Here is a 12,371-nt window from a genome sequence, read left to right on the forward strand (position 1 = left end):
GAGAGAATCGAGAGGCGATAGAGAGACCCAGAGAGCCCTATGCTGATATGGAGCTTGGGAGACTTGCTGGTCCCCAGCCCTGTTCATCCCAGTCATGATCCCCACCTGGCCCGCTAGCAGCTCTGACCCTTGTTCTGTGACATCCCCATATCTTTCTAGAAAATTCCCCCTTTGGACTTTGGCCAGTTTGGAGGGTTCTGTTCCCTGCTGCCCTCTCTGACTTGGCCCCAGAGCCCACTCCTGACACACAGCTGTGGGTGGGTGGCTCTGATGCATGGTGTCTCTCACTCTGCATGTATGTAGGTGAACTTCTGAATGGAAATGTGGGAGCTGGTCTCTGGGAAATCTCTGAATTTTCTGGCACTCTTGTTCTGGGCCTCTGAGTTATTTCCAAATTGGGAAATTGTGGCTGCTGCTATGTTTCTCCCCTGGACCATGATGTCACCTCTGGGGTTCCCCCTCCTCCCAGGGCTCCCAGCTACGCTTACTGTGGTTGCAGCAGCCTCCTCTCTGGCTCTGGATGGTCAGAGGCTTCCCTCTTTCCACCCTGCCAATGTTTGGACTTCAGATTTGGGGCCCACCTCACCCCATATTCTGCCTCTTCCCCACTGGACATCTGACTTCTCGGTGACAGGAGTGGGGCCTCTGTCTGAAATCCAATCATTAGAGCCTTGGTCCTGAACAATCCCACGCCATGTAGATGATACAGCCTCCGTTACTGAAGCTCAAAATTGGGGGCGGGGCTGAGGTCAGGGATGCGGTGAAGGTTAGGGATGAGGTGAAGGTTAGGGATGAACTCAAAGAGGGGGTCAAGAAAAGGGAGGTTCTCAGGGATAGGGTTAAGATGTGGTGAGTGTCAGTAGGAGGGGGAGGGCCTTTGGTGACTGGTATTCCTGGGGAAAAACCTTTGAGTCAATAAATACTTGGGAAGGCCAAAAGGTCCAGGCTGTCAAAATTGCTGAATTAAATAAAAAGTCTTGCTGCAGGTCTGGGTGAGGCTGGGTGAGGACATGATGGAGGGAGATGGGTGCCAGCTGGAATGGGTGGGTTGAGTTAAGGAGTTGTCTGGTTCCCCTGACAGCCCCTCTGCTGGCTCCTTTCCACCTCTGAGCCCTGAGGGGTGGTCTGGGGTCTCATGGAAACCACCCTCCTCTGGTTCCCACAGCTGCCTGGGCTCCGCCACCATGGCCCTTTGCTCTTTGTATTCATTCAATGAATACATGTTTATTGAGCACCTACTATTGTGCTCGGCCCTGTCCTAAGTGCTGAAGATACAGTAGTGAGCAAGAGACAAAGTTCCTGTCTTCCTGGAGGTACCATGCTGGATGGGAGTTGGGAAGAGAAAGATAATAAAAAAGTAGACAGGTACTCTATATACCAGGGGATGATAAAAGCTATGAAGGAAAATAAGACACGGTAAGGAGACAAGGAAGAATTTCTCCAATATTCCTCCTTTGTGGCTGCCCAACACTTTTGACTCTACTCCCTCCAGCTTCCCCTGCATGTCCCTCCTTCCCAAGGCAGAAACAAACAAACAAACCAAAAAACCCTCACAGCTTTAGTGTTTCTTTCAGCAGGTACAAGCCTGTGAACTAGGTGTCACCAATTGACTTGCATTTGGAGGGGACAACACAAGCCAGTTCTGAGCAGATGTTTTAAAGTTATGGCCTGGCTCATCCATTGTTCTTCTTCTTTGGTTCCCATAACTACCTGTCCCAGATGGGGCTGCTCCTTCAGCCATGGTCCCAGGACAAAGAAGATGTGTGAAGAAGAGCCACAGCTGACCTGCTGTCAATGTGTAACATGAGTGAGAAATTGATGAGCAAATCCTCAAGATTTAGGGGTTGTTTGTTATTGCAGCAAAATCCAGAGAAAGCTGACTGATAGAAAAATCATCTCTGAGATGGGGTGTTGAAACCTAAATGAAGTCAGCTCCATGATTTCCTGGGGATAAAGTATTTCAGACACAGGAAGAAGCAAGTGCAAAGGCCCTGAGGCACAAACCTGCTTGCTGACTTGACAAAGGGGCTGGTGTGGCTGGAGTAGGCAGAGTAATGGGAAGTATGAGGAACAGTTCAGAGGGGTAGGAAGAGGTCAGATGTTATGAGACTTAGTGGGCCATGGTAAGATGTTGATATTTTATGGAGGTGGGAAGACCTTGGAGGGTTTTGAGCTGATTTGATCACACTTGTGTTTTATCTTCCCGGACTGGGCTGGAACCCGCGTCCCCTGCATTGGCAGGCAGATTCTTAACCACTGCGCCACCAGGGAAGTCCCCAGGCTTGTGTTTTAACAGGATCCCTCTGGCTGCCCTGTGGGGAACAGGCTGTAGTGGGTGGCAGGTTGAAGCCAGTGGGGAAGTGACTGCAATGGTCCAGGTGGGAGGTGATGGAGGATCATTGCTGGGTGGTGGAAGGGGAGGTGAGACGAAGCGGTTGGATTTGAATGTAATTTGAAGGTAGAGACCCAGGGATTTGCTGACAGATTGGATGTGGGGCATGAAAGAAACCTCTCTTTCCCACCGAGGACCCCACGGTCCTGGCCTGAGGGAAGGAGGAAGTGCTTTTGACTGAAACGGGGACAATGGCTGGAGCAGCAGGTTTGGAAGGAAAAGCAAATTTGGTTTCAGACTTGCTTCTTTGTGTCTTCCTGTCAAGACTCTAAATTCCTTGAGGGTTGGGACCAGTTCTAGACATTTTTTTGTCCTCAAGTGCCAAAATATCTATTGAAAGAATAAATAAGTGAATGGAGAGGGCAGACAGCAGAAGCAAGAAGAACTACAATCCTGCAGCCTGTGGAACAAAAACCACATTCACAGAAAGACAGACAAGATGAAAAGGCAGAGGGCTACGTACCAGATGAAGGAACAAGATAAAACCCCAGAAAAACAACTAAATGAAGTAGAGATAGGCAACCTTCCAGAAAAAGAATTCAGAATAATGATAGTGAAGATGATCCAGGACCTCGGAAAAAGAATGGAGGCAAAGATAGAGGAGATGCAAGAAATGTTTAACAAAGATCTAGAACAATTAAAGAACAAACAAACAACACTATAACTGAAATGAAAACTACACTAGAAGGAATCAATAGCAGAATAACGGAGGCAGAAGAATGGATAAGTGACCTTGAAGACAGAATGGTGGAATTCACTGCTGTGGAACAGAATAAAGAAAAAAGAATGAAAAGAAATGAAGACAGCCTAAGAGACCTCTGGGACAACATTAAACGCAACGACATTCACATTGTACGGGTCCCAGAAGGAAAAGAGAGAGAGAAAGGACCCGAGAAAATATTTGAAGAGATTATAGTCGAAATCTTCCCTAACGTGGGAAAGGAAATAGCCACCCAAGTCCAGGAAGCACAGAGTCCCATACAGAATAAACACAAGGAGAAACACGCCGAAACACATAGTAATCAAACTGGTAAAAATTAAAGACAAAGAAAAATTATTGAAAGCAGCAAGGGAAAAATGACAAATAACATACAAGGGAACTCCCATAAGGTTAACAGCTGATTTCTCAGCAGAAACTCTACAAGCCAGAAGGGAGTGGCATGATATACTTAAAGTGATGAAAGGGAAGAACCTACAACCAAGATTACTCTACCCGGCAAGGATCTCATTCAGATTTGATGGAGAAATCAAAAGCTTTACAGACAAGTAAAAGCTAAGAGAATTCAGCACCACCAAACCGGCTCTACAACAAATGCTAAAGGAGCTTCTCTAAGTGGGAAACACAAGAGAAGAAAAGGACCTACAAAAACAAACCCAAAACAATTAAGAAAATGGTCATAGGAACATACATATCGATAATTACCTTAAACGTGAATGGATTAAATGCTCCAACCAAAAGACACAGGCTCACTGAATGGATACAAAAACAAGACCCATATATATGCTGTCTACAAGAGTCCCACTTCAGACCTAGGACACATACAGACTGAAAGTGAGGGGGTGGAAAAAGATATTCTATGCAAATGGAAATCCAAAGAAAGCTGGAGTAGCAATACTCATATCAGATAAAATAGACTTTAAAATAAAGACTGTTACAAGGGACAAGGAAGGACACTACATAATGATCAAGGGATCAATCCAAGAAGAAGATGGAACAATTATATATGCACCCGACATAGGAGCACCTCAATACATAAGGCAACTGCTAACAGCTATAAAAGAGGAAATCAACAGTAACACAATAATAGTGGGGGACTTTAACACCTCACTTACACCAATGGACAGATCATCCAAACAGAAAATTAATAAGGAAACACAAGCTTTAAATGACACAATAGACCAGATAGATTTAATTTATATTTATAGGACATTCCATCCAAAAACAGCAAATTACACTTTCTTCTCAGGTGTGCATGGAGCATTCTCCAGGATTGATCACATCTTGCATCACAAATCAAGCCTCAGTAAATTTAAGAAAATTGAAATCATATCAAGCACCTTTTCTGACCACAACGCTATGAGATTAGAAATCAATTACAGGGAAAAAACCGTAAAGAAACACAAACACATGGAGGCTAAACAATACGTTACTAAATAACCAAGAGATCACTGAAGGAATCAAAGAGGAAATCAAACAATACCTAGAGACAAATGACAATGAAAACACGACGATCCAAAACCTATGGGATGCAGCAAAAGCAGTTCTAAGAGGGAAGTTTATAGCAATACAAGAAACAACAAACATCTCAAATAAACAATCTAACCTTACACCTAAAAGAACTAGAGAAAGAAGAGCAAACAAAACCCAAAGTTAGCAGAAGGAAAGAAATCATAAAGATCAGAGCAGAAATAAATGAAATAGAAACAAAGGAAACAATAGCAAAGATCAATAAAACTAAAAGCTGGTTCTTTGAGAAGATAAACAAAATTGATAAACCATTAGCCAGACTCATCAAGAAAAAGAGGGAGAGGACTCAAATCATTAAAATTAGAAATGAAAAAGGAGAAGTTACAACAGACACCAGAGAAATACAAAGCATCCTAAGAGACTACTACAACTCTATGCCAATAAAATGGACAACCCGGAAGAAATGGACAAATTCTTAGAAAGGTATAACCTTCCAAGACTGAACCAGGAAGAAACAGAAAATATGAACAGACCAATCACAAGTAATGACATTGAAACTGTGATTAATTTCCGCACCCAAAAGAATCACCTGGAAGCTTGTATAATCAAGCAAATATGAATATATTTCTTTAGTCTTCCCTCCCACATAGAAAAAAAATAAATAGCATTGTTCTGCCTCCTCCAGCTTTTTACCTACTTTTATGTCTTTCTACACAAGGACATAGCAAGCTGACTCATTCATTTATTCATTCATTGGTTTATTTGTTCATTCATTCACAGCTGTACAGCGTTCCATTGCATGAACACGCCATAAACTTTGAACCTGTCCTCAGTGGATGGGCCTTTCGGGTGTTTCCAACTCTTTTCATTTGCAAACTATCCTGCCCAGAGTAACCGTGTCCACGCCATTGCCCATGCATGTGACTGTATCAGTTCCATAGGTTCCTAGAAGCTGATTTGCTGGGTCAGAGGGCGTGTGCACTTGTGGTTTTGGAGGATATTGACAAATTGTCATCCCCTGCTCTTGCCAGCCAGTGTTTCCTACCCATGGATGCACACGGTAGTGAACTGAAGCTTTTAAAATTTCAGATGTGGGGACTTCCCTGGTGGCATAGTGGTTAAGAATCCGCCTGCCAAGCAGGGGACGTGGGTTCGATCCCTGGGCTGGGAGGATCCCACATGCCGCGGAGCAGCTAAGCCCGGGCGACACAGCTACTGAGCCTGCGCTCTAGGGCCTGCGTGCCGCAACTACGGAAGCCCATGCTCCGCAAGAGAAGCCACTGCGATGAGAAGCCCGTGCGCCACAACAAAGAGTAGACCCCGCTCGCCACAACTAGAGAAAGCCCGCACGCAGCAACGAAGACCCAATGCAGCCAAAAATAAAAAATAAAATTTCAGGTGTGAAGTTTTGCCCCAAAGGATTTGATGTAGGAACCTGGAGGCTGGCTGGGAGGGTGGGAAGAGAAAGAGAGGGAGGGTGGGCAGGAGGCAGAATGGGGCAGGGAGAAAGGCAGGGGTGGGGGGGAGAGGGTGGAGGGAGAGAGATGGAGGCTAGGGACAGTGGGGTAGGGGTTGGGGCTCCTGAGTGTGACTCCCTTGGTTCCAATTCCATCTTCACCAACTAATAGCTGGTGATGCCAAGCAACCTATATTGATTCTCTTGCCTCCTTTTTCTCATCTGGAAAATAGGGGATCATAAAAACCTGTGGTGATGGTTAACTAGGTTATTTAGAAATAAGTTATATGGCTAGAAAGGTTATTTGTTTTGCTGCTCGACAAATGGTAGCTGTTATTACTGGCGTCCCGGGGCTTGGGAGACCGCCCTGTATTACCTCGCCGCGCACCCTGGTTAGGAACAGCTGCCATGCACAGCAGAGAGTCATCGAGTTTTATGCAGGGCGAGGACCTCATGCCAGAAAAATCTCATGTTCCCCACGTGGAAAACAGCGATGACAAGCCCTGTTGTCCTGCCCTCTTTGCGGTGTGGGACAGGGGATGGGGTGGTGGGGTTGGAGAGGGCAGAACTTTCATCTTCTATACTCTGAGGCTAGGCAGGAAAAAGCCGGCAAAGAAACCCCCAAATAACAAGCACCTTCCTGTCCTCCCCCGAGAGCTACCAGAGCAGCCACGTCCCCCCTCTCACCTCCCACCAGCCCCCCGAGCCTCACATCCATTTGGGACGTACTGGTGCCTCTCAGTGGTTGTTCCCCTCCATTCTCCCCTTCCAGTTCCAGCAGTTCTCTCACTGCCCATGGAAGGAAATGAGACCTGCCTGCCCCCTCCCAGCTTACTTCTACCCACTGATGACCCATCAGAGCCACACCCTTTGAGGCAGAGTCCAGGTTCTAGAGCCTAGTTTACTAGTTCCTGCATGACCTGGCCCCTGACGGAAGTCTCTTCCTCTCCCCCTTTAAACGTCAGCCAGACGGAAACCCTTGTAATCCTTCTAAACAAACCATGTTTGCTCACCTTCAGGCCAGAACACTTTCCCTCTGTTCTTCACTAGCTAATGGCTCCCACTTCAGGTCACAGGTCAGCCATCCCCTCTTCCAGGAAGCCTTCCCACACTCCCCAGCCTGGGCAATCCCTCTTCAAGTCTCCCCGAGCCCACTGAGCTCTGCTGTCCGAGGCCTGCCCACTCTGGGTTGTCACTTTAGGGATACATCTGTCACCCACCGGGCTGTACGTTCCACGGAGGCAGAACCCAGGGCTGTGCAACTCACAGCTAGGCAGTGACAGTTCGACTTGCTCATCTGTAAAATGGAGCTAATAATAGCATCTACTTTCCAGAGTTTGGGGAAATAAATGGAAATGATGCGTTAAAGCCCTTTAGTACAATGTCTGATAAATATCACCTTCACATATATGGCTGCTCTTGTTGTTAATTATCTTAATGTCTTTTCCAGTACAGCTGACCCCTCCCACAGAATGACCTCTTGGACCCCCAGGCTGGATCAGAAGCCCTCTCAGGGCTCCCATGTCCCAGCCCTGACTACTCCGGGTTGTCACTATCTGGGGATGGTTCTGTCTCCCCCACTGCTCTGTGAGCCCTGGGAGGGCAGGGGTGTGGCTGTGATGGTCCCCTCTGGGTCCCCAGTACTGCCCAGCACAGGACTCCACACAGACCAGCTGCTGGAGGAAGGCGTGTTGAACGAATGAATGACTTTAGTGATTATTTGATCTCTGATTGTTATATGTCCTTTATTCCTCTTTCCTGCTCTAGTATATACCATTATGTTTCCTGTAAATACTGGAATTTAGAGAAAACTTACTCATTAGCTTGTGTGTGTGTGTGTCTGTGTGTGTTTATAAGAGAGCGATATGAAGATAGAGATAGAGAGATAGAGTGAGCCTGAGAGAGCTTGAGGAAGAGCCTTTCAGTATGTTTGAAAGAGGAAACTGCTTTTGACTGTGCCGTGGGTGGGTGGGAAGGGGTGTGGAGGGCTGAGGACGTGGGCGAGGAATGGGCTGGATTTTGGAGATCAAATCTGTAAACCGTGAAGGCAGATACCAAGCCTGTCTTGTTCTTGGCAGTGCTGCCGGCATCTAGCATGAGCCTGCCACGTAGAAGTTGCTCAATACATATTTTCTGAATGAGTGAACGAGGCATTCATTCACTGTTAAAATAGCCTAGGAATCTTGCTGTACCTCTGTAATTGTGAAGCACAGTATACTTTGAGCAGGCCTAAAATTCTTTAGATCCCTAGCGGGGAGTAGAGAGATCGTGACACCTGGCTGATGAGCCGGGGAAGCAAATATGGGGGTGCTGACACCACCCTCTTGTCCAAGTTCTCAGCACACATCAACAATTGATGTAGGCACTCCTTCCTGGGGAGCATGCCAGCAATCTATACAGGCACTTTTTCCTGGGGAGAATGGGTAGGTTCCCAGAATTCTTTTTTTTTTTTTTTTTAATGTGGGATCTTCCCGGACAGGGGCACGAACCCGCGTCCTCTGCATCGGCAGGCGGACTCTCAACCACTGCGCCCAGGGGAGCCCCAGAATTCTTAATACCGAACTTTGACGACCCACTGCCAGTCTATCAAAAATGGTAGTTGAGAAGAAATGTTTTTGTCACCGCTGGCAAAATGGATGTGAAAAGTAAGAGTTGGGGAGAGAAATTACGGCCAGAGGTTACAGCTAGAAATCCCTTGTGCATCTGGCTTTGTTTATTCACCTTGCCTTAGATCCTGGAGGCCTTGGCTCACCCCATGAGGACAGAAGAGAGCTAGGTTAGTGCTTTACTCGACGCCGCAGAACTTTTGGGGCTCAAAAAGTATTTAACTTTCTTCTATTCGTTCAGTTATTCATTTAGCAAGTGTTTAGTGAGTGCCCATCATGGACTGGCATTATTGTAGGTTCAGAGGATAAGATGTTGAACAAAGGGAGATACAGTTCCTGCCCTTTGGGACTCAATCTTGACTGGGGAGACATACTGTCAAAATATCACCTAAATACTTATAAATTGGCAATTTTTTTTTTTTTTTTTGGCCGCACCACATGGCATGCGGGATCTTAGTTCCCTGACCAGGGATCAAACCTGCACCCCCTGCAGTGGAAGGGCAGAGTCTTAACCACTGGGCCACCAGGGAAGTCCCTACATTGGCAACTTTTGATGGCTATTGAGGAGAGGTTTCCTGGGTGTGTGCAGCTAGGGTGGGGGGTGAAATCCAGGCAGGTGGTGACTGAGTTGGGATTTTTAAATGACTAGGAATTAACTGGGTAATGAGAGGAGAGTAAAGTATTCCAGGCAGAGGAAACAGCATGTGCAAATGGCCTGGGGCAGGAGAGAACTGCAGTAAGTACCAAAGAGGGAGGGAGACTGGCTAGCTGTTCCCTCAGCTCATTTCCTCTTATTTCTAGGAACTCAGTGAGATTACATTTATTAGAAGCTCTCATATTACTGTGGTCACACCACCCAGAGCAGGGCCAAGACACAGGCTAGAAGGAGCGTGGGTCCTTGAATGACTGCATGGGGAGGAGTCTCCCCAGTGACCTGCACTGGCCTACGACATGAGTGAGTAAAACACTTTTACTGGGTCAAACCACTGACATTTTGGAGATATTTTTTACAGCAGTTAGCCAACCCTGACTAAAGTCAGTGCAGCTGGAGAGGGGGAGCACGGAGCAAGGCGAGACTAGAGATGTGAGCAGGTAATAAACCATGCAGGGCTTCGTGGGGTCACATGACCAAGTTCTGACTGCTGGAATGTGAGCAGAAGTGATGTGAGAAACTTCTGGGTCACGCCTTCAGAGGAAGGCAGTGAGATTGTCTCCATCATTGCCACTCCCTGCTGGCTGGAATGGGGACTTGGTGGTACACCATCTTGACCGTGTAACGCTCTAAGGATGGCAAGACCACAGGGTAAAGAAGCCTGGCTCCCTAGATGACCTCACCAAGCACAACCTCTGTACCATTCCTGGACTGCTTCCGCTGGGACTGTTACATAAGAGAGAAACCAACTTCTATCTTGTTTAAGCCTCTGTGATTTTGGGTCCCTACCAAGCTTATCTTCCATTAAGATGGGGGAATACCTGGGAGAGGGCCAGGTTGAGAGGATGCGCTTTGAGTTTGGGACACATCTTGGAGATCATCTTGTCTCATCAGCATCCTCTCCTTCCTGAGTCTCCCCTAATCTGAAGACAGTTCAGCTTTCTCTCCGCCCTCTCCTTCTACCCCAGGTCGGGACTATTCTTCCTTCTCTGCTTCTCCCTGTGGTCCGTGAGCACATCATGGCAGATATGGTTGCCTGGGAGGGAGAGAATGCCTGCGCAGAGAAGGAAAGTTCCAGTTTTTCTTTCATCTGGATACAAAACATGTGATGTCTACATAGTCACAGAATAATGAGAACAGCTGTGGGATTCTCAGTTCTTTCATGTTTCTGATAGCTGCATCCCTACCCCCCTGCCCCCACTGTGGGACACTGGCATATTATTTTCCTTGTTACTCACGCTTTCACTGTGGCCCAATTCATTCAAGACTGTATGTGGTCACAGGCTCCCTCCTGGCCATTCAACCTTTGTTTTGCCAAGTGGCATTTAAATCTTTGACTTGATGGCTTAAATTTCAGGGTTAGATATATCCATTAGGAGTCAACTGGGTTGTAAGGAACAATGGAACTAAGACAAGAGTGGCTTCAGCAAATAGACGTGTGTTTCTTCTTTCATGTAATAGGAATTCCAGAGGTATTTAAGACAGGACTAGCTGGATGGCTTCACAGAATCTCCAGGCATCCATTTTTCAGTGGTGTGTTGGTAAATCAGCTCTCTGAAAAAAAAAAAAAAAATCCAATTTGTAGTATTTTCCAATTTCCTCGGTGTAAACACCACCACCACAATTGATTTCAGGCTACCAATGTGTCATCATTGACTGTGGCGTTAGGAAGAGGTGTACACAATGAGCTCTCGTGAGCTGGCACAAGCTGGGCTCAGCACACCCCTCACTTGCCACCTGTCCTCCTCCACAGGAGACGGTCGCCTCATGATCCAACATGTCTGCTGGGTTCCAGCCATCACGTTCCCATTCCTGCCAATAGGAAAGGATGCTCCCTCACCTTAAGGACACGTTCTGCACGTCACACATAACGCTTCTCACAGTTTACTGCCAATGTAGTTTTTCTTTCCCCTTGGACGTCGTGTGCCCAGTTAAAATTGAGGATTCCGTTATTATGGAGGGAGGAGAGTGTGGGTCTCTGAGGGTAATCTTTACCATAGTCGCCGATGAGATTGGGCTATTCTGCTGCAGCCAGATGATCATTTACCCTCCACGTCGGGTTAGGGAAGGGGCCTCAGGATGCCCGACCCTGTTTTTCTGACACACAGAGAGAATGAGAGGTGTGTGAGTCAGGTTATTCCTGTTAAACTCCGGCGTGGGGGAGTGTTTGGGACTCACATCGATGCTTTCATTTCTGAGCCTTTGAGTTTTCCTAGTGGTGTGGTTTTAGCCTCTCACTCATTCATTCATTCATTCAACAAACACTCATTGAGCACATACTGTGTAACAGATACAGGTCTGGCCACCACGGAGCTGACAGTCTAATAGATGAGATAAATGTTAAATAATCACACCAATAAATATTTAATGACACAACGTGCTAAGTACTAGAAAGCAGAACAGTGCTACGGGCAAATTCAACCAGGGGACTGAATTTATAACAGGGGTGGTCAGGAGATCTGTTTGAGAAAATGTGCACAGTTTATTTTTAGTGGGGGAGGGACATCATAATGACGCTCAGCTATTCCAAAGGGCAAGGGGAATTGCTGCAGCCTTGACCAGAGGACAGATGGACTCTAGCTGGTGGCCAAGTGGTGGCTACAGTGTCATCTCTGAGACCCAGATAGACTAGAAGCCGCAGGAACCAGCTCCCTCCATCACCACCCAGGCAGGAAATGAGTAACCTCTCATTTCCTGCCTGGGTGGGAGGAGGGAAGTGGTAGGGCAGGATGCCTCAGGTGGGAAAGGAGCTGGTTCCATATAAGGGGCTTCTGAGCAAATCTGGACCCTTGGATAGACCAGGGCAAGGACCCCAGAACTACCACAGAGTCAGTAATGTACACATATGGATGCTGGGGGATTTGTTTTTTTTTTTTTAACAATTAGGGGTTTGAGTTGCACTGTCCGGTATAATAGCCACTAGCCACAGGTGGGTATATAAATTAAAATTGATTAAAAGTAAAGAAAATAAAAATTCAGTTCCTCAGTTACACTATCTCCATTTCAAGGGCTCAATAGCCACTTTTGTTGAATAATATTGTAGTGGACATTGCAGATATAGACATTTCCATCACCAT

This window comes from Neophocaena asiaeorientalis, unplaced genomic scaffold, assembly GCF_003031525.2.
Source record: "Neophocaena asiaeorientalis asiaeorientalis breed wild unplaced genomic scaffold, Neophocaena_asiaeorientalis_V1.1 scaffold629, whole genome shotgun sequence".
Taxonomy (NCBI): domain Eukaryota; kingdom Metazoa; phylum Chordata; class Mammalia; order Artiodactyla; family Phocoenidae; genus Neophocaena; species Neophocaena asiaeorientalis.